General features: G+C 37.9%; 1 protein-coding gene across 1 annotated transcript in view; it reads left to right on the forward strand.

The window, feature by feature from the left end:
• LOC136863204 (ras-related protein Rap-1b) overlaps window positions 1-23,014 on the forward strand; it is a 578,103-nt gene that overhangs the window by 25,936 nt on the left and 529,153 nt on the right. The window lies entirely within an intron of this gene.

Here is a 23,014-nt window from a genome sequence, read left to right on the forward strand (position 1 = left end):
CTTATATTTCAGAACCTGAAGATATTACAGAACTGAAAATTTGTATATGGGACCTCCTTTAAAAATAAAGAAACACGTATTTTTTAGTTTTTGGAAAATCCAATTAATGGCGGTTAAACAGGAGTGACAAATTGGGGTGAATTTTTTGAAAGGCTATATCTACAGAATATCTTGGAAATGTAAAATGTTACAGATGTAAAAAGTGGGTGTTTGGAATCTCCTGTAAATGTAAAGAAACATAGGTGATTTGTTTTTTGAAACTCCACTTAAGGGGAACTCAAAAAGGGGTGAAATTTTAAAATGAGAATTTTTACAGTATATCTAAAAAAACTTAACATATTACAGAAGTGAAAAATGGTACTTTTTATCTCTATTAAACATAACGAATCGTGTATTTTTAGTTTTCGGAAATGCCTTTTGGGTGGTAGGGGGTGGGTAAAAGTGACTGACCGGGCGTGTTGGCCGTGCGTGTAGAGGCGCGCGGCTGTGAGCTTGCATCCGGGAGATAGTAGGTTCGAATCCCACTGTCGGCAGCCCTGAAAATGGTTTTCCGTGGTTTCCCATTTTCACACCAGGCAAATGCTGGGGCTGTACCTTAATTCAGGCCACGGCCGCTTCCTTCCAACTCCTAGGCCTTTCCTATCCCATCGTCGCCATAAGACCTATCTGTGTCGGTGCGACGTAAAGCCCCTAGCAAAAAAAAAGTGACTGAAAATGGTGATGAATTCTTTTAATTAAGCTACTGATATCTCAAAAATGAAGATGTTACAGACGTGAAATTTGATATTTGCAATCTGCTTTAAAAGTAAAGAAAGACCTATTCTCGGAAAATCCAATGAAGGAGGGGGGGGTGAAAGAATTAAAAATTTAATTGACTTAATTGTATGAGAATGCATACATCTAATAAAAACTAAAGTTGTTACAGACGTGAAAATTCGTATTTAGATCTCCTTTAAAAACGAAGAAAAACGCGTTTTGGTGGGGAAACCATCTTGGAGTGTGGGAGTGTAAAGGAGTTGAATTCCTTTCATGGGGACACATAAAGCAAAAACTGAAGGTTAGAGTCGTGATAATTGGTATTTAGAAGATCTATTACTATTAAAGAAACAAGTATTTTTTGCGGGAAATTTCGCTTGGTGGGGGGGGGGGGGGGAGAGTAGTGTGAAATGAAGTGAAAAAAGTAAATTATTTTTATGGGGATACTTATATCTCAAAACTGAAGACAATAGACGTGAACATTGGTGTTTGGAATCTCCTTTAAACATAAAGAAACAAGCCTTCTTTTAATTTTTTTGGGGGGGAGGCAGGGGTAGCGGTAAATAAACTTAACGGCGGTGGGGTGTAGAAGGAGGTGAGACCAATTGATTTTACTGTTCTTAATGTACTTATAAGTATCCTCCGTTGCTCAGGCGGCAGCGCGCCGGCCTCTCACAGCTGGGTTCCGTGGTTCAAATCCCGGTCACTCCATGTGATATTCGTGCTGGGAAAAACGGAGGCGGGACAGGTTTTTCTCCGGATACTCCGGTTTTCGCTGTCATCAGCCATTCCAAAACACATAATAATAGTAATAATAATAATAATAATAATAATAATAATAATGTTCCGGACCGTCGTCAAATGTGCGGACCGCGCTGGAAACGGCTCCTGGATGGGTAATGACTAAGAATGCAGTCCGGCCGCGGGTTCAGTGCCGCCAAAGCACCCAATATGACACCACGCCGGATCTCCTGAAGGATTTTATACATATTAAAATGATTATAGGAAAAGATGGCAAAGATTTACGGACCCAACTGACCGGGAGGAATAGCCCGGGAAGTACGAAATCGATTGCTGGAAAGGAAGATTAAAAAATGGGAGGAAACGTGCCGGAATCTAATAGAAAACGAGTCAGATCGGGAATTTTGGTGGATTCTCGCAGAAAACGAGTCAGATCGCGAATTTCGGCGGATTATATATCTAAAACAATAAGCATTCAATTATAAATTTCAGTATAATACCGTAGCGAAGCACGGGTATCTTGCTAGTCTTCCATATAAACGATACAGAAGTATTAACACGCTAATATTTTCATATATACATATACTGCACGCGTTCATAAAAAAGGTTTTTAGAGCGTGAAATTCTTCTGGTGATGCCAAAATCTCGTTTTAGGTATAAGGAATTTTATGCAAATTTAAAATAAAACTAACGATATATTTCTACAGTGCATAAGCACACACATAAGCTAAATGTTCCAGGCCACCCAGCAATTTTCCAGCAATTAAATGTAACATTCCCGTTGATTTTGCAGCAAAAAGGTTATACCCATTAGATTTAGGATCTGTTTATTGTTCATTTGTCCAACCAAGGAAGCCTGTCCCATCCAAGCCGAAGAGATCCCTTATGGTGCAGAAGAGTAATAAATAAGCTCACCTTCGTTCCTATCAATTAGCCTGGTACTCAGTTTTTCGTGCTGGTTGAGTGAACCCAGGAGAGGAAAGAGAAAATTCAAAGTCAAGTTCCTTACTGGCTATACAGCCCTGGAAGAGAGAAAGGTAAAAGTCTATTTTATTCATAACTTTATTGATAGCCTCTCCAGAGGTACAAGTCTTGTTTATATATTTTTCGACATTCTGACAGGGAAATCTTCGCATTTCCTTCCAGGCGATCCAAATGCACTTTTACTGTCGTTTGTATGCCCCGCTGCATGTAGTAACTTTATATGAAAATCCTCGGGCCAATTACATAGATGTTAGGTTCATTTGAATAACAAGCAAGCATCAAAATATTTATTTTTTCATTGTTTTCCGTTAGACGTTGTACTGTGGAACGTCTCCGTAACATTGCCGTAAGTGTTGTTGAAGAAATTCTTGGTCCGTTTACGCCGGTACAATAGGCTACGTAACATGACATCTCATGAAATCTGTTGAAATTAGAACTCTACCCAATTTTGTCGGGTTGAGTAGCTCAGATGGTAAAGTGATCACCTTCTGAACCCAAGCTAGCGGGTTCAGTTCTTGTGCAGTCCGGTGGTGATTAAAAATGCCAACCACGAGTTAGTAGATTTACCGGCATGTTAATGAACTCATGGGGGACAAAATTCTAGTACTTAGGCATCTCTGTGAATCGCGCATATAATTAGTGGGACGTAAAACCAAGAACATATTATTATTATTATTATTATTATTATTATTATTATTATTATTATTATTATTATTATTATTATTATTATTATTATTATTATTATTATTATTATTATACCCAATTTATACAGTATTCAGTGCTTCTCTCCTGGTATTGAGGTGACGTTCAGCGTTCGTTCACATACTGGTGAATTTCGGTGCTCTGTTAGCTTAGTATAACGTATGCACTCACTGAGATGGTTCTCTAAATAGCAGGAATAAAAGTGCTTTGACCGGGAGAGTTGGCCGCACGGTTAGGGGCGCGCAGCTGTCCGAACCCCACTGTCGGCAGCCCTGAAGATGGTTTTCCGTGGTTTCCATTTTTCACACCAAGCAAATGCTGGGCTGCTCCTTAATTAAGGCCACGGCCGCTTCCTTCCCACTCCTAAGCCTTTCCTATCCCATCGTCGCACAGTGGGTAATTTCTAGCATCCAGCCGGCCAAAAACGATATTTTCAACCCTTGTCTTTGGTGCGCATTTTCTGTGAGTCGTGTTTATAAGACTCTTGGGTGCAGTAATTAAGTATTGAAAAGTCGCGCTGTCTGATTATCTAATCTCACCGAAGGCCTAAATTGGCCCTCCTCCGTTAGGGCATCATATTCTGGCGAGGCGAGCGCGCAGTTATTATTATGTGAGGGCTCAGTAAAGACGTCAGAACTAAATATTTCTTTAACTTGCCATGTGATTATACTAGATAAAGGTATGTATTTTATATAGCATGTAGCATTTTCTGAAAACTGCTATATTGTTGTCTGGAATATGCACTTAAAATTCAGGTACACGGTGTCCAAGCGCTATCTAATTATACAAATTTGAGATGACTTTCAAAATGGATTGCCTTTGATTTCCGCAATGAAAGTCTTTTGGATGAGTTATCTATACTTTAATGAATAGAAAACTGTGACTTTCTGCTGCGACCAGGCGCGACCATGAGAGTAATTAATTTTTTCAGAAACCATGTACTCTGTAACCCGAAGGTCGTTTTTCGAGCTGTTGACGAACAGCAGGGAATATAAGTGAAACGATGATATTGCGAATGTTGTAATTGAACATTTAGGCTTTGAGGATTGTCCCAAGGATATAGTGAAGTCAATAAGGAAATCTGTCGGTACTTTGTGTGCTGAAATTCGATCACGCTGGACAAAATATAGTAGGAAAAGGGGCAAATTGCTGAAGTACAATAAAAGATGGTTCGAGCAGAGAATGAGCCTTGCAGAAGGACGTGCATCACAACAATGTCAGGATGACCCTGCCAGTACTATAGCTCATTCCATGTTAAGAAAACAGTATTGCTCTTATGACAACAGGGTTGCCATATCGAACGGCTCGGCTCAACGCCATCACGGGAAAACGGCGGCACATAAATTTGTGAAATTCAGTATGTGAGTTCAAGACAAAAGGCAGAAGAAACTAAGCTACAAATTACTTTTATGAACTAAAGGGGACGTGGGATTTACGGGGGCCACTTTTGGTTTGTACAGAATCAGAGGTAAACTACGGCACATAAGAAACCTCAGAACTGAAATATAAGACAAATTGCGAGAGAAAATAGACAAATAACTTATGGGCTCAAGGGACGGGGGATGTATATAATTGCATTTAATACATTTGTCCAGAAAATAAAAGCTAGAAAACAGACGCAATAAATAAATACTGCAGATGACTACAAAAGACCACAGTATTAATGTTAAAGAAAAAATCACACACCTAGGCTTATCGCATAGCTCTCGTTAAACACAATACATTTAAGCACTAATTTGAAGCCTAAAATACACACGCAATAAATAAATACTGTAGATGACTTCACTACAGAAGTTCAGGGAGGAAACGCTTCTTTTGGTTGACATCCGAAGCAAAGGCTGGCAATACCAAAGATGGAAACCGCTAGAAGATTCTTCAGAGAGGCTTCCACTTCTACAGATATTACTGGAGTAGACATAAATTTAATAAACCATATACATTCCATCGTAGAAACTCTTTTGTGTGGGTATGCCATTGATAAAGTGACATTTGGCATGTACGCAAAGGAAACTATACAATTGTACTTACAAAAATACAAATCGTACTACATGCCTGTAACTTTGCACAAACTCTTGGGTCATGGAGAGGAGGTCATTAGGTACTGTATTATACCTATTGGACAACTCTCCGAGGAAAGTCCATGAGACCAGGAATAAAGATAATAGAAAACCTTCCTGAAAGACACAAATACTGACCTTTTCCACAGGTTGCAGTGACGATAGCGATTCTGATGTAACTGCATCTAATGAATAAATTGTTTGGCAAGTACATGTATTCCTGTATCTGTTTTTAAACATACTAAACAGCATGTCCCACTATTAACATCTATTTAACTTCTTAAAGCTATAACGTAAAATGATTAAAATTACAAATATTACTCATTCTATTCCTGGCGTAGTAATTTGTTCTTGGTACTTGATTGACCACACACTTAATTACCTCCAATAATAGCAGTTAAATACTAAGTTTTATGTAAATCGGTCCATTAGTTTCCGAGATACGATTTTTGGCCGGCTAGATTCCTGAAATTACGCACTGTGCGTCGCCATAAGACCTATCTGTGTCGGTGCGACGTAAAGCAAACTGTAAAAATAAAGTGCTTTGTAGTTATGATGTACATTAAGCTCCTTTCCTTGTTGGCATAAATGCATAGAATATTAACAGTTTTCTTGATGAATAACGTGTGACTTGGTATAATAAAATAGTAAGTTTATCATTCTCATGGATATCATTTATGTAGCGCATTCTCCACATAATTTATTTGAGGTATGCTGATAACTTGTGGTCAGTCCATCGCAAACTATATTTACTAGCATAGTTTTCATTCCTGTTTGTTTCTGTTTTGAGTACAACAGAATGCAATTATCTCTCCCATATTAGCATATTTCAATTTCAAATCAGAACTATAGACACTTTGGTGCGAATTACAGTACTCCCTGCTGTGCCTCCATGTAACATGCAACCCGTGTTATACGTTCCACTGATAAGATGCTTGGGAATTCTATTTTGGTAGTGTCAGCACGGAGGAGGACATTTACAATGCACAAATCGAGATAAATTTTGAAGTCCGGTTGATTAAGTGGGGTAGGAGTTGATCTAAGTGAGTTTTTTGTGTCATATACAGCACGAAATTTAAAACTGGCGTATCCTATCCTCAATATATAAATCAATAGCTGCAGCTCATTTTTAATTTCCTACTTCATGGTAACGAAGCTGTCATAACTTTACTCGTTGATTTCGTTCATTAGGGTAAAAAGCCTGAAGATTTATTATCTGTAACTCCTTTGATTGGTATTCGTGGACCGTAACTTACGTATTTGCATTTCAAAAGACAATGATGCATTACACTTTTGTTATTCACCTCCGATTAAATTACCTGCGATTTCTCCTCCAGAACTCATATGGGAATGACAAACATTCACATCATGGTGAGTGATCGGGATTCGCTCTAATTCTGTTTTTCGACGAATAATGCCGTTTTCTCAAGTTTTCACTTGACAATAAGCTTGAATTGATACAGTAGCAATGGGAATAAAAATTGACTAATAATTATAAAATCCAATACATCTAATCATTGTAGGTACCGGTAATCAAAATGTATAATGAATGGCGATGATGTTAAATTGTACAGAACTGTCACCACTCATGAGGATGTTTTTAAAATTACAGACTGATATCAATAATATGTATACGTAGAGTAGGAACAACAAAATGCATTTCAATCAGTGTCTCACAGTAACCTTCTCGAGGAATAAATCGGCAGTATTATTTGAATATAAAATGGATAACACTCTTGTAGGAAGGTCTAATTTAGTAAAAGAATTGGGAATTTTAGTGGACACTACACTGTCCTTCAAACGGCACTTTGCCAGTATTCGGGAGATAGTGGGTTCGACCCCCACTGTCGGCAGCCCTGAAGATGGTTTTCCGTGGTTTCCCATTTTCACACCAAGCAAATGCTGGGGCTGTACCTTAATTAAGGCCACGGCCGCTTCCTTCCTATTCCTAGGCCTTTCCTATCCCATCGCCGCCATAAGACTTATCTGTGTCGATGCGACGTAAAGCACAAAAAAAAGGCACTTTGAAGAAATTACAAATGAAGCCTACAGAACCTCATGTTTTGTGGTTCGGAATTCGAGGGAACTAAAAAATATTGGTACATTAATAACTCTCTATAATACATTTGAACATGGTGTTGTTTTAACACCTCATTATCAGTCCCATATAAATAATATCGAAAAAGCTCAGAAAAATTTCTTCGCATTCTGTATTACAAAACGCGTCATACTTCAGCACTGAAAGAAAACGTTTCATACAATAACTTGCTAAATAAGTTTAAACTTTCATCATGATGTAATAGAAGGGATGTTCTGCAACAAATATTTTTCTACAAGCTCAGAAATAATGTGAGTGATGGCAGTTAGCTACTTACTAGAGTGAACTTTAATGTGAAAAGTCCGAATTTACGGACAAGACAGACGTTTTATTGTGAACACTCTAAAACAGTGAGCCACAAAATTTCGTCAGTAGTTAGAATGTGTAATCTTTTTAACAATATTGCTGTATGTAATCAGAGAATTTAAAATGACTCTTCGAGACTTCATGCATCATGTGGAAACTGTAGTTTCACATAGGTAACATCTTCTGATAAAAGATCAAAGATTGTATCACTTAGTAATAAGTGTGAATATAAAACGGGTATGAGAGGCTTTTATTGAAACATTATGTTAGAAAAGTTGTATTCCTGTATAGTACCATTAATAATTTTACTAAGTATGACGGTGCAAACAACAAACGTACCGCGTACTGAATGTATTGTATTGTCATGTATTTTTCCCTTTCTCTTATTTTTTCACATTTTGAATATTATTTTCTTGTTATTTCTTCACAAATCCTGTTATTTATAATGTGCATCACATTTTAATAAAATCCACCTGCAATGGAGAATTTATCTGTTAGTGGGATATGTTTAAATAAATAAATAAATAAATAAATATTTTCTAATTTTAAAGAACACTTAGAAATCACTTGAATAAACCATTTCTTTGCGTACGTTACGTGAATGTATAATTTCATATACAGTTTTCCTTAAGTCCTTGGATATCTAGATCGTTTACATGAGCAGGTGTAATAAAATATTTTACGTTTATGCTTTGACATTAAATGATATCTCCAAGGACGAACATCTGTGAAATAAGTATACATTTCCTTTCAGTATTAAAGCAATAATTAATCAGAGGTCGTACAACGCACTTACTTTATTCGTTTCGTCTCCTGCAGTTTTTTTTAGCTACGTATGAAGGAGAAGAGCAGACAGACTTGTGTTCCTATCATCTCTAGCTCCAGAGCTTGAACTCAACAAAGACCGATATTCTGGCTTCCTTTCACACAAAGCTACTCGATTATGTCCATATACCAGAAGCTCGCAGCAGACAATTAGCTTGTAATTGTAGGAACTTCGACCAAAGTTGCTGCTGACTCCAAGGGAGAGGACTAGATGGAGCCACAATCTGAAGGCAGTTCGTTCTAAAGCTCATCCTTGTTCTTGTACGATTACATGTGACAATATTCCTCATGTCACAGAATAATTTAAATAATGTGTCTGTTAGTTGTATAAGAGAGAGATTACGTTTGGTAGACAGTACATCGAAATGTATAGAAAATACAATTGCTTTCAAATTGTTTCTAATAATAGATCTTTTAAGAAAAATAGTGTGGAGAAATATTCAGTCGAATGGTCGAAAGCAACATAAACCGGGTATATGATCCCTATAGAGTAGGTTATTCTGATAAATAATTTGGAAACAAAATTCGACATCTCGCCAACCAGATCGCTTCGCGGACGAATTCAAGTAGTGAGGTGGTGTTGCTAAATCTACACGTGGATTAAGGCAGGCTTCACGCCGACTGGACACTGAGGACCCGCACCCACACATATTTACCGCTCTGTAACTCATAGATATATATACGATATGATGTAATATTGGAGGGTTTTACATATTTCACTATTCTCCTTCGGATAGTGTATAAATCGTTTTCAAGTTTTCTTGACATTGATTGATGGTCCTTTATAAGCAGGATAGAGAGGTTATTTCTAATATTTCAGCTCTAAGGTTTCCCTTTCACAAATGAACTAAGTACTCATTTTCTTGTAGACTGAATGAAGCCCGGATCCATGCACTACCCCAGAAATGGAAGCTGTTTTGTAGATTTCGCGAACAGCGGCAGGTGAATCGAACCACTAGCCTTTCGGGTAAACCTAGCTCATATTTATTACTCCCATGGCTAAGAAACATGTATAAAAGTTTATGAACAGAAATCCTAAACATGGTATGTATATTTGATGGTAAGATATAATTTAATTGCTGTTAAAAGTAGTATTTTCCTTTCTGAACCGAGATTCATACATTCTCGTTTCCTACATCGCCTCATTTATATGTTGCAAGTTATTGGTATATTTCTGCAAAACTGTACATTATTGGCCGTTGTTGGGTCTGTCGGCTTTACTTGTATAGAAATGACCGCCTACCGGAACACGCAAGGTAACTAAGTAGGGCACAAAGAGTTTAAAGCCGACCACATTCTCCGAATAATTTAGTACGTGAATTCACCATGCTCAGAATTGACGCCGACACTTCAGAACCACCTTCAACAAAATTACAAGTAGCTGTTACTCTTCCGCGGGCAATGACTTCCTTTGAGGACGTAACCACTGGAAATTGAAATCTGAAATAATGCCATTTGCTTAATATCTCTCCAACTGCTGTAGGCTTTAGGAGATTCTGGAATATCGGAATGTTTTCTCTGAGAAGGAGTTCTTTAACGCATCAGTGAGTTTGTCGCATTCACGTACTCTTGAATAACAACTACTGTAGCTACGCCGTGATTTGATTCCGTATGTCTGAGGACCTCACATGCTACAGAATCAGTCGGACTGAAAACAGATATCAGTGGTATGTAGAGTGGCCACCAGTGCCTTTCAATTTATTTTTATTCAACCAATTGTTTATAGACAACGATTCCGTCTATATTCTCAAACGCAAATCTTAAAATATATCGTTGTACGAAACCTTAATAGAAATTGGGACCGATATTTTACAGTTGTCCGTCAACTAAGTCAAAATAAATATTAACCGTCTACTGCATGGATTATTTGTCGTTTGAGTTTGGTGACAGAAAATTTTAAGCTTTAAAGTTCAAGTAGAGTTTAGTGTCTTAGATTTACCAACAATTCTTAACTGGGCCTAATCACTCGTACGTGATGTATTTTGCCATAATGGAATTATATACGATTTTTCGCGATTTTACGTTAAGCTTGCAATATTCAAAGACCGATTATTACTGGCATACGTGTAGGGATGCCTTATCACAAACGTAAGAAAAGAGGACCACCAACCTGGAAAAAATAGGACACAGTCTACTGATTTAAACACTGCACCTTAATCTCTTCACTTCCATCGCTTCACTTCCATCACAGACCTCTGGCCTATCGCCTTTGTCATTAATGTTTTTTCCTTTTCTGTCCCATTCGTACTTTTCTGAAGATGAAATTTTCTGTAAATGTATTTTTGTCTCTTACAAATAGTGGTGGAGCTGGATGCAACTGAAATGTTTGAATTTATACTGCAAACACACTACACCTTTCACAGTTTCAATTGTGAACCTGTTCCTGTCCATGGTCCACTGTGAATTAAGCAATGAAAATATTCGATCTGTGTTTGCATTATAACTTGTAATACAAAAGAATAATTCGTATTTACTGCAAAATAATAGTTAGTAAAACTTACAGAACTCAATTTATGCACAGAAAACCTCCAAACAACGGGAGCAAACAATTGTTGTAAACAAAAATTCTGTCTGTTTAAATGTGGCGATGCAGTTGATAACTAAACACAACGTGTAGTAGAAATCACTTTTAAAACACCCCATAAAGAGGACATTTTTCAAGTTTTTCGAAAATCTGGCCAGACGCTTTTCGTGCTGTTAAAAAGAGGACATGTCCGGGAAAAAGAGGACACATGGCATCCCTACATATGTGTGACTGTACGGTTGAAGGTGTGCCGTAAAACTACCTCTGTCCACAATCTGTATGCGCTTACATACGTGAAAAGTGATGTGTTGGATCATGGCAACACTATGAAGTAACGGGTTAAGAGGCTGGTGGACCACTGTGTATAAAATTGAAAGTTTGCCTTTTATTTATGAATTCACTCAATGTTTGGTGTTTTTTGTACGTCTCAGACTACTTGAAGTGCAATGCGCGAAACATTAGTTTTATCTGTCTGTCATTCTGTTTGTCAGTATGTACACATATAACGATGAAACTACTGGAGCTATTTCAACCAATTGTTTTATGTAGAATATGCCAACTCAAGGATATTTTATAAGGCTCGTTTCATTTTAAAATCCCTGAATGTATTGAGGTTTTTCAGGAAAAATTACGAATATCTACGTTTATATTGGGTTTAGGAACAAATGATTTAAGTAGAATTCTAATCAACTTTTATCCAGTGCGAGATTTTGAAAGGAAGAATTTCTTGGAATATTGGAATTATTCTAGTACCCACAAGACATGTACGTTAACTTCCAAGGCGTATAAGTACCATGTCCATTACAGTGACTTAGATGGTCTTAAGGTAAACAATGCTAAAACTTAAACTTTCAAACATTGGTCGATTTTTAATTATTGGCCTTCGGATCCTGCGAGAAATTTCCCTCCTCTCCCCTCCCTGCCAGTATACAAATACACATTACAACAGAATCAAAAGAGCAAGAAGCAATATTGAGGAAAAAAATCTGCTATATTCTACACGTGGTTACTAGTGAATGCTATTGCTATAACATATTTATTTTATAGTATTGATCACATGGAGTGACAATATTTATGATTTCGTGTTGTAAAGTAAACTCGTGTCCTCATCCCGAGGTGGTGCAGCTCTTTTCAGGCATACCCTCATTGGAGGTGAGCTGCGTGTACCATTTGAACCACATACCAGCCCTCCTGCCATTCTTAAATTTCTGGCAGTACCGGGAATCGAACCCGGGCCCCCGAGGACGGCAGCTAATAACACTAAGCGTTACGCTACCGAGGCGGACATTTGGTGTTGTGATTCCATTATAATGTAGTTAAAATTTGCACATCTACACGCTTTTAAGAAATTAGAAGTGCTAGGTGAACTCAAACATCTCAAAGTACAATTTCATGACAAAAGTACAAGACAGAACCACTGGTTTATTTTATTGCACTATACGTTTGCAATTACATGAACTAAAATAACGTGTAACAATATTCGTTACAATCCTAGAATTAGCAGAAAATATAGTATTGATTTTTCTTCATATGTCCACATAGACCTCAGTTTGATTATCGGGCACGTATCTGCTTAATTTCTGAAAATCTCTCAATTTTACTGCTTTTACGGGAACTTTAACAATTGGGTGTGCAGTGAACATTATGCAATCCTGTCTGATAGAAGAGTAGGTCCTTTCTGGAGGCCTAGGAAAAATCGGTGTAATACAAGGGCGTTAATATGAGACATGGCTTTTACCGAGCAAGTTGGCCGTGCGAGCTTGCATTCGGGAGAGAGTGGGTTAGAACCCCACTGTCGGCAGCCCTGAATATGGTTTTCCATGGTTTCCCATTTTCACACCAGGCAAATGCTAGGGCTGAACCTTAATTAAGGTCACTGCCACTTCCTTCCTACTCCAAAACCCTTTCCTGTCCCGTCGTCGCCATGAGATCTATATGTGTCGGTGCGACGTAAAGCCACTTTTAAGGAGAAGAAAAGACATGACCTTGTCTTATCCGTATCTCGGTCAAAACTAAGTGCTAGGGGCTTTACGTCGCACCGACACAGATAGGTCTTATGGCGACGATGGGATAGGAAAGGCCTAGGAGTTGGAAGGAAGCGGCCGTGGCCTTAATTAAGGTACAGCCCCAGCATTTGCCTGGTGTGAAAATGGGAAACGACGGAAAACCATCTTCAGGGCTGCCGATAGTGGGATTCGAACCTACTATCTCCCGGATGCAAGCTCACAGCCGCGCGCCTCTACGCGCACGGCCAACTCGCCCCGTCGGTCAACACTAAAATGATCTTTCAGCATAGCTCTCTCCCACCATCCTTAGTTCGGCACAAGCTGATTTTTGTAGTACATTTTCCATTAAGCATTGAAGTACAAGTCTCAGAAATCTTTCCTTTCTTAATCAGACGTTTTCATGGCTTGCTACTTTTCATAGCACCAAACAAGTTGGCTACGCGGTTTGATCACGTAGCTGCGAGCTTGCCTTCTGGAGTTCGTTGGATTGAAACCCATTCTCAAAAGCCCTGAAGATGGATTTCCCGCTGCTTCCTCTTTTCAGACCAGGTAAATGCTAGAGATGTACGTTTATTATGGCTACGACCGTTTCTTTCCCAGTCCTAGACCTTCCCTATTCCATGGCGCCAAAAGACCTCACAGAGTTGATGCTATGTTAAAATACTGCACTTGTTATAACATGTTCAATTACTTCTTCAGTAGGGCTACTGAATATTCTGTCATGTTTTCCCAATTTTCTCCGAATAACGCCCAAATCCCTGTCACACGATGGAAAGCTGTGTTCTTTGAGGTGGCAAAAATTCTGAGAAACTGTTTTCCCTTTGTGATTTATGTGTTCTAACCTTCCTTTTTGTACTTAATCTTGCTTATAACGTATTTACTATGATTGAATGTTTATTATTATTCCACCTTATCGATAAAATATGTATATATATTACTGGTATTTTCTTAAAACGGCACCAGTCAGTTACAGTTTTAGCGTTCTCTCCCCTTTCACGGCCTGTTCAGTGGATGGAATGATACCCTGAAAATACAAAAAGAGAGTTCTACTAACACAGTTTCACTCTATGGGGCCCTTACTAGGATTACTTGGTTCGACAACTGGAAAAGATCCAACAGAGAGCAGCACGGTGTGTTCTGGATTGTTTCCGACAAAAGAGTAGAGTTGCAAAAATTTGCCTACAATGGACTAGGAGGACTTGGGAGTAGGAGACGAGCTTCTCGAGTAAGCGGTATGTTTGGATCTGTCAGTGGATAGTTCGCTGAATGACAGTAGACCAATATATTTGAATTGAGTTTTTGAAAATAGGAGACATAAAATGAAGATAGAGTTGCAATTCAAGAGGACATATTGGTGCAAATTCTCTTTTATAGAAAGGGAGATATTACAATAATTTACCAAGGGAGTTGTTCAAAACATTTCCAATTTATTTAAGCAATGTATAGGAAATTTGCCACCTGGACGACAGCCCTAAATGCAGATCTGTGTTGGTTGGTTGGTTGGTTGGTTGGTTGGTTGGTTGGTTGGTTGGTTGGTTGGTTGGTTGGTTGGTTGGTTGGTTGGTTGGTCGGTCGGTCGGTCGGTCGGTCGGTCGGTCGGTCGGTTTCCTAAATACTCATAACATAAAAATGCATGATCCCAAACAATTAGTAATTCAGTTAAGAATGTGTATGTTGCATCCATCGAATTGACCGGTAAAGGCTGCAATATCAAGAGGCACTGGAATATTTTCTAATACTAAAATGACACTGTGGATTGTTATCTCAAGACCAAATTCGGGTACTACTGAAACGTACTGTATATCAGTGACTACGTAAACGACCGGCCCATCAACGAAGGGTACGTTCTGTTAATCGCGTGATACATATTAATCTTTCACTATATTCATTTCAGTGAGCGTTTATCATCACAGCCACTAAACTTCTATATTTACTGTGACATACATGCAACCCATATGACTGCCGTCCTATCATACAGAAGTGTAAAATCGTGTGTTCACTTTTATTGGCGAACAATTTAAAGTGGATAATTTGTCCGATTTGTTTATATTGCTATTTAAATTAAATTACTTTTATTAAAAGTAACTAAAAATTAATTAAACACCGTTCACCCAATTGTAGTCCCTTATTTTTCGAGGGAGGTGTCGCACCTAATGCACTCGCCCATTGCAATATGCATTCTTTTCTTTTTAAGTTGTTTACCTCAAAATAAGTAAGTGTAAAATGTCAGTTTAGGTAGGCGTGCTTCGGATGTTCTATACAGAAGCAGTGACGGGTCGAAGTAGAAAGAAACAATATAAACAAGAGCGACCTCCTTGACGAGGAATAAAGGTCACCTTGTCTGTGGTCTGTCATGGAATATGATAGGAGTGACGTCTTTGTAGAACTTGATACACAAGGCACGTGATGGATGTCCGTTCCAAGAAACCAGTGATTGGATCGGTCAGTTTGATAAGCGAATAAAATTAAGGGCCTGCCTCTTTTCTTGGAATGTGTACACCAGTGACACACTAACATTTTCGTGAGTTAGAATAACATACAGGCGAAAGTTTTGCAGGGATACTCTTGAATAATAATAATAATAATAATAATAATAATAATAATAATAATAATAATAATAATAATAATAATAATAATAATAATAATAATAATAATAGCCGCCTCTGTGGTGTAGTGGTTAGCGTGATTAGCTGCCACCCCCGGAGGTCCGGGTTCGATTCCCGGCTCTGCCACGAAATTTGAAAAGTGGTACGAGGGCTGGAACGGGATCCACTCAGCCTCGGGAGGTCAACTGAGTAGAGGTGGGTTCGATTCCCACCTCAGCCATCCTCGAAGTGGTTTTCCGTGGTTTCCCACTTCACCTCCAGGTGAATGCCGGGATGGTCCCCAACTTAAGGCCACGGCCGCTTCCTTCCCTCATCCTTGCCTATCCCTTCCAATCTTCCCATCCCCCTACAAGGCCCCTGTTCACCATAGCAGGTGAGGCCGCCTGGGCGAGGTACTGGTCATACTCCCCAGTTGTATCCCACGACCAAGAGTCTGAAGCTCCAGGACACTGCCCTTGAGTCGGTAGAGGTGGGATCCCTCGCTGAGTCCGAGGGAAAAACCGAACCTGGAGGGTAAACAGATGATGATGATGATGATGATGATGATAATAATAATAATAATAATAATAATAATAATAATAATTAATAATGACCTCATTTCTACAAGTTGTTTTTACGTCGTACCGCCACAGATAGGTCTTATGGCGACGATGGTTTACGAAAGGCCTAGGAGTTGGAAGGAAGCAGCCGTGGCCTTAATTAAGGTACAGACCCAGCAATTTTCTGGTGTGAAAATGGGAAACCATGGAAAACCATCTTCAGGTCTACCGACAGCGGGGTTCGAACCAACTACTTTTCGAATAATATATACTGGCCGCACATAAGCGACTTCAGATATCGAGCTCGATAATAATAATAATAATAATGACAACAAGAAGAGGAATGTGGCCCTAGCTGCCAGCTTGCTGAACTTCTGAAGTAGTACCATTCAGGACGATTTGATGATGATTAGGATGATGAAGACGAGGAGGAGGTAGAGGAGGAGAAGGAGGAGAAGGATCATTAATTATTACGAATAATTTGAGTACGGGAATGTTGATCACCGAACATTTTGGACCATTGAATACACGCTGGTCTACTGGATTGGTCTATGTTCCGTTCTATACATTGTCGAATATTATTTTTAGAATGGGACAATTCTGTACAAACTTCCTATTTTGGGATACGTTGACCATGCTAGTCCTGAAGGTTATGACTATTTGACAAGTAGATATACGTTGACTAATTATAATTTGGTAAGCCGGGCTGAGTGGCTCAGACGGTTGAGGGGCTGGTCTTCTGATACCAACTCAAATACGTCAACCTCGTGTCGGTAGATTTACTGATAAATAAAAAAACTCCGGCGGGACAAAATTCCGGCACCTAGGAGTCTCCGAAAACCGTCAAAAGTAGTTGTTGGGACTTAAAAGTAATAACGATATTAATTTTGGTAAACGTCGTATACAACTTCGGCCATTCTTGGGCAAATACTTCTGGCGTACAGTCGCTCAAAAACAGTAATCCAGCACAATCAGAAACGCACTGAGAATGCACTAAGCAGAATTTTTAGTAGGTATATTTACAGATAATTCCAATCTTATTATGAATTTCTGGACTTTTGTTTTTATGTTTATGGTGTCATTCGTGTAGATCTGAAGAGTAAATTGACAATGAGTCTCATGAATAATTCATTACATCGTCGCTGCCGGGACAAAAACCCCTATGTGAAATATTTTAGCTTAGAACTTTGGCCGGTAAGGTTCTGCAATCTAAGGTGCAATATTGTGTGAATATGGTCAATATATTCTCGCTCTTCATAATGTATGTGCTGCGGGTCAGTATATCTCAAAAATGTTATAATAATAATAATAATAATAATAATAATAATAATAATAATAATAATAATAATAATAATTGCATTACGTCCCACTAACTACTTTTACGGTTTTAGGAGACGCCGAGGTGCCGGAATTTAGTCCCGCAGGAGTTCTTTTACGTGCCAGTAAATCTACCGACACGAGGCTGACGTATTTGAGCACCTTCAAATACCACCGGACTGAGCCAGGATCGAACCTGCCAAGTTGGGCTCAGAAGCCCAACACCTCAACCGTCTGAACTACTCAGCCCGGTAAAAAATATTATCACATAGGAGGTTTTGTCCCGGCAACGACGACATACTCATTGTAATACTGCACTGGCTTCATAAAATTTGCATATCGTACTGTAAATTCTTTGATTATATTCCATTGTAACACATGATTGAAATTACATCGATCCAAGTACGATGAGATAACGTCATAGTATAGCTTACATCAATCAACAGTGAAGGACGTATTTTGAATTATCGTGAAAAATTACCGTCTATAGTACTGTTTCAAGAACAACAATTCACGTCAGGTCGTTTGTGTACCTTGCAGATTTTACTTACGATTGTGTAAAATATGGCAAAATTCAATTGTAGTTGCCTGCATTTTTGGCTATTTACCCACAATAGGCTATATACTGAACGGCAGATTTAATTTAGTCCTAAACTGGAAGAAAGGGAGAACATCTCGCTAACGCTGAAAAATTTTAGAATTTAATCTTTTGTTTTATTATTAAAGGCTGAACGTTTCAACAGTTTTATTTTAAACGGTTCCCTTCCAAAATATTTTAAATTTTTAAAATTGTTAAAGGCTGAACCTTTCAACAATTTTGTTTGAATGGTTTCGTCCCAAAATCATTTCAAATGCAAAGTGATTTTAACAAATCTTTTCAGTCAAGCAGAGTATTTTGTGGATATGTCATTGCGAATAATTTTTACTTGTAGATGGATTCATAAACACATGATATTGATTCTATCTGTCAGTACAAATTTGAAGATAAGCCTATACAATGCTTCCGATGTTTTATCTTTTACATTATGTAATTCCTAGCCTGATTGTAATTACTGCTAGGACGTGTGAGCATAAATACGGAAGCGTTCTTAATTGTGTATACTGTATTTGAATTTGGTATATTTAAGAGAATATAATATTGAATAGAATTATCAATTTTCACAACATAGTTCCTTATAGCACTCGGTTAGAATGTGGTTTTAGAGCTGGAATCATTCTAATGTGAAGCAATATGCGTTTGCCCGACCTTTCATCAGCTTGACGGCTCTGAACGATTGAGATCAGCAGACTCTGCGTAGGTTTTGGGTATAGTATATGTCAAAGTTGTACGTTCAGTTTCACATTCTTAATTATCATGCAACCACAGTATGTAGATAGATCTCTTCATCTACAGTATTTAGGGGGTAAATAATTCAATTACGATGCAGAAGTTATGTGCAAAATTGATCTCTGTGCTTCTCAGTACTGTAGTTTCAAATGCATTTCGTGTTTAAAGTACCAGAATCAGTAGGGCCGGGCTTTTTATGGGATATCAAAATGAAAAATATGTAGTAAATATCAGTGAAATATGTAATTAAAATGCAATTATTATAAATTAACTCATTCAGGACAAATATTTTATGTTCCCTATGGGAATCAACATCTATATCATCATGGAGCACCCTAAAGTTTTGTTCACTCTTGGCACATTACCATTTCCCCGTCCGTTGTAAAACATACCTCAGTACTCGACAACGATATTAGTTTTGACGCATGCCTAGATATAAATGGAGCCATTTTTAACCCGAGAAGTGCCAAGGATCTCTAAAAATAGCTCACTGCGCCTTCCGGTTGTGTCAGAATCGCCTTTTTAGATCCTCAGTAAATCTGTGTTTTCTCGACTGTTATGTCATCTTTTGGTGAAACATTTGTACTACATCAACTTGAATGTGTTTAGTTAACACTTATCACCACTATTGTCACTTTTGGTAGTATTTGTTAGAGTTTCATGTCTCTACAAATTTCGCATATAGTAGTTGCCATGTGACTGTAGTAAACAAACATGGCAGCGTTGAAATAAAAAATCATTGCTGACTGAATCGGATATTTTAGAAGCTTTTGATGTTGGTAGTGACTTTAGTGAAAGTGATAGTGAAGATGATTCTGAGGACATTGAAAATCTAAGTGAGGTTGTAGGAAGTTTAGATAATTTGTCAGATGACGATACACCGTTGCAGACAACCGAGGTAGTGCGCTGTATGTGCGACAACAGGAAAGCGAGGGCGATCCAGACATTGGTATCTAAATGTAATGTGCGAGTCCATGAAGCATGCTGGGATCAATTGGAGCAATTATTCGGAACTAGGAGACACAAAAGGCGGAATGCCCAGGAAGTGGAAGCGGGATCAGAATAAGCTGCAAGGAAAAAGAGAATATTTTATTTTCCCCCTATTGTGATAAAAAGCTCTAATTACAAACTTTGAGGATTATTTCAGCATTGTATGGGGAAAAGTTTGTATATTTCTGTTTTTCTGTTATGATGAAATTTTTTGTGCAATTTCACTTTGTGTTTCAGAGATAACAAAAATTGAAACCAACAAGAAGTTTGCTTTTTATAAAAGAACTTTAATTCCAATATTTTCAGTTTTTATATGACTTATTATCGTGTAACAATTCTTTTTGAACAATATGGTGCATATATTGATGGTTTTTGATAAAATTTACAAATTTTATAAAATATTTTCTAAACTACTACAGTATTAGCCATAACGCATGGCACTACAGAATATAGCGTTGGCGCTTATAAGGTTAAGAAGTCCACTTCCTATAAGTACAGACTAAACAGAACACCACTCGTCAGCAGTCGCAACTTAAAACCATTTGCTCCAGAGCGCTAGAGTTTTGTGAATGATTCGCCTGCCGTGCGCTCGTCACACACGCGGTCACTGGAAGTGTACTGACAGAAATATTGTAGGATCTTGTGAAACCACGCTGCATTTCCATAACTCAGAAAGCTCTCAGTACCTTGTTGACACTCTTTTCTGTGTGCATTTCACAAACAGGCCTAGTTTTTGCACATCATCTTCCTGTTACAGATTATTCGTGTTCCCACCATGTCGTCTGCTTACCGCGGAGTACGTTAGAAACCCAAAGTTCGAGAAGTTCCTCTTAAGCCAACTTTAGCAAATGAAATATTTTCCATATGAAACAAAAATCGCCAATAATTTTATTAGAGTCTGAAAAATAAAACGAACTGCAACTTCTTTTTATTACATTTTGAGTAATTACCTACATACTGTATATACAAAAATGTTACATTCTTCATATAATATGTAATGTTACTAAGAATGCGGAAACATATGTAAAATAAAACCCAAGTAGAATCATAGCAGAACCACAATTCGCCGACATTTTTGATTTTCAGTTGTCTACAAGCAAATGAGTGGAATATGCAGTTACATAAGAATCCGATCGTAGTAAACAGTATGCATCTTTCGCAATGTAGACCTCTGAGTATGTCTGAATATTTGTTTGTTAATTACTTACCTCCTTTTGGCGGTGTTGCTATTTCACGCTGTGAAGCCACAGTGGACTCCTTCCATCTCGATCTGTTATGACTATCGGTGTCGTTCATAAATAAGGTCTCCTTCACACTGAAATAATCTTTACCACAGTATAGGCCTAAAGAGTCACTCTTAAAACCAGTACCACCGACATCAGGACAATATAACTTTTCAGTGCAGGTCCATGGATCTGATATCCACCCATGTCTTTAGACCATAAAATGAATCGGCAGCAGTAAGAGTGCACGCCAGTTAAATTTTGAGACATTTCTGGAGTGTGAATCACACGTTCATTAAATACTATGTTAATTAAGAGTACTGATGTTGTAGCTCAATTCAAAGATATTTTAAGCGTGATTATTATCTTTCATAATGCTCATACTGAAGTTCTAGTTAGATTCCATTCTACTTGTAATGCATCCAATGCCTCGAAAGTCCGTTTCTGGAACTTTTCTTCTATCCGTTTCAAACTTGTGTGCTCTTCTTTCATTTGATTTTTATCGGCAACAAATGGAATCTTTTTACTTCCCTCATTGTTCCTTCCGCAATAAATCTCCGAAGCTGAGTGCACAGCTTGGGAATGTCTCTCTTTAAGTAGTTGAAGAAAATTGTATTTCTGATTCGCCAGTCCTGACGGAAACGAATATCAATACCAAAGAAGTTTCCAGACATTTAATAATATTGTGCACGTACATTTAGAGAAGCTACTATACGTAGCATTGGAATATCGCCACAAAAAGTATTTGTAGAGTTAAGCATTGGAATATCGCCACGAAAAGATTTGTAGAGGTAAGCTTGGTATTGAATACAGATAGTTCGAATATTATGAGCTATATATTTAGTAGATTTGTGCCCGTCGTCCAGAACTGGATTTTAGCGTATATGTGAGGGAGCCAATCGTTCATGAACGAGTATATCAAATTGAATAATGGAAGTAATTAGAACCGGATACCAAGACTATCTATCGATATTGTTTCAGAATAGCTGAAGTCAATGAACTTTGACGATAAATTCTTAGAATATACTTAGAAGATAAATTCAGAATACTTTCTTTCATGTCTATGAAATCCTAGAAGGACCAAAGATGTTATTGCTTAATCCAAACCATACTGTACCCTTTTGATGGCATGTGTGGCGGTGATCGTACAGTAGATTTGCCTCGGCTGCGGAATAGAAATAATACTCACCGCGCGCGTAGGAACTTACCTCAGGGCTGGTACGTCCATATTTTAGGAGCGATGGGGGATCCAAACAACTACAATGGATGAAGATAATCTGCAATAACGTAACCCAGACTGATGTAAAACCAATGATAACATTTATTGACAACAAGAAGTGAAATCGAACAAAATTAAATTTAACTGTGATTGGAAAAATTTAAATGAATTTACTCCCGCTCAAAGGAGCGCAAACACTACAGAATAATAACGATTCTGAAATAAAAAGGAACTTGAAATCTAAGCCCAAAATCAAAAGAAAACCATCACCTAACTGTACTTAAGACTGACTCTAAATCAACATAAATTGAATAATTAATTATACTCAAAGAAATGATAATAAGATTAAATCAAACTGTTACAAGAGTCCTAGTATTACTAATTCTTAAGACCAAACATCATCAATGAAATTAGATCAATATATTGATAAAACAATGTATTCGAAGTAGTTAGGTAATCTACCATTGCAGATTGTTACCCGCGCACATGAGCACACACTCTTACCTCTAAACATAATTTCTTTTATTGTTATTTTACACCCACATTGTTATCATCTGGCTTGTTGTTGCCTTTCATGGCGGTCTTTAAATTTATTACAAGTGACATATCAAAACAATTTATCAGCCATGAAAATAAAGAGTTACTCATTGTGACAGCCATTGGACACTTTAAGATTTACAAGTGCATTTTGTTCTGCTATTGATCAATTGACTCGCCTTTCTAAATTACACCGCTGATTATTCTTAGCAATCCTTCTAATATACAACCTATTACGTTATGTACTGTTGCGGAAG

Source organism: Anabrus simplex, chromosome 2 (genome assembly GCF_040414725.1).
Source record: "Anabrus simplex isolate iqAnaSimp1 chromosome 2, ASM4041472v1, whole genome shotgun sequence".
NCBI classification, from domain to species: Eukaryota; Metazoa; Arthropoda; class Insecta; order Orthoptera; family Tettigoniidae; genus Anabrus; species Anabrus simplex.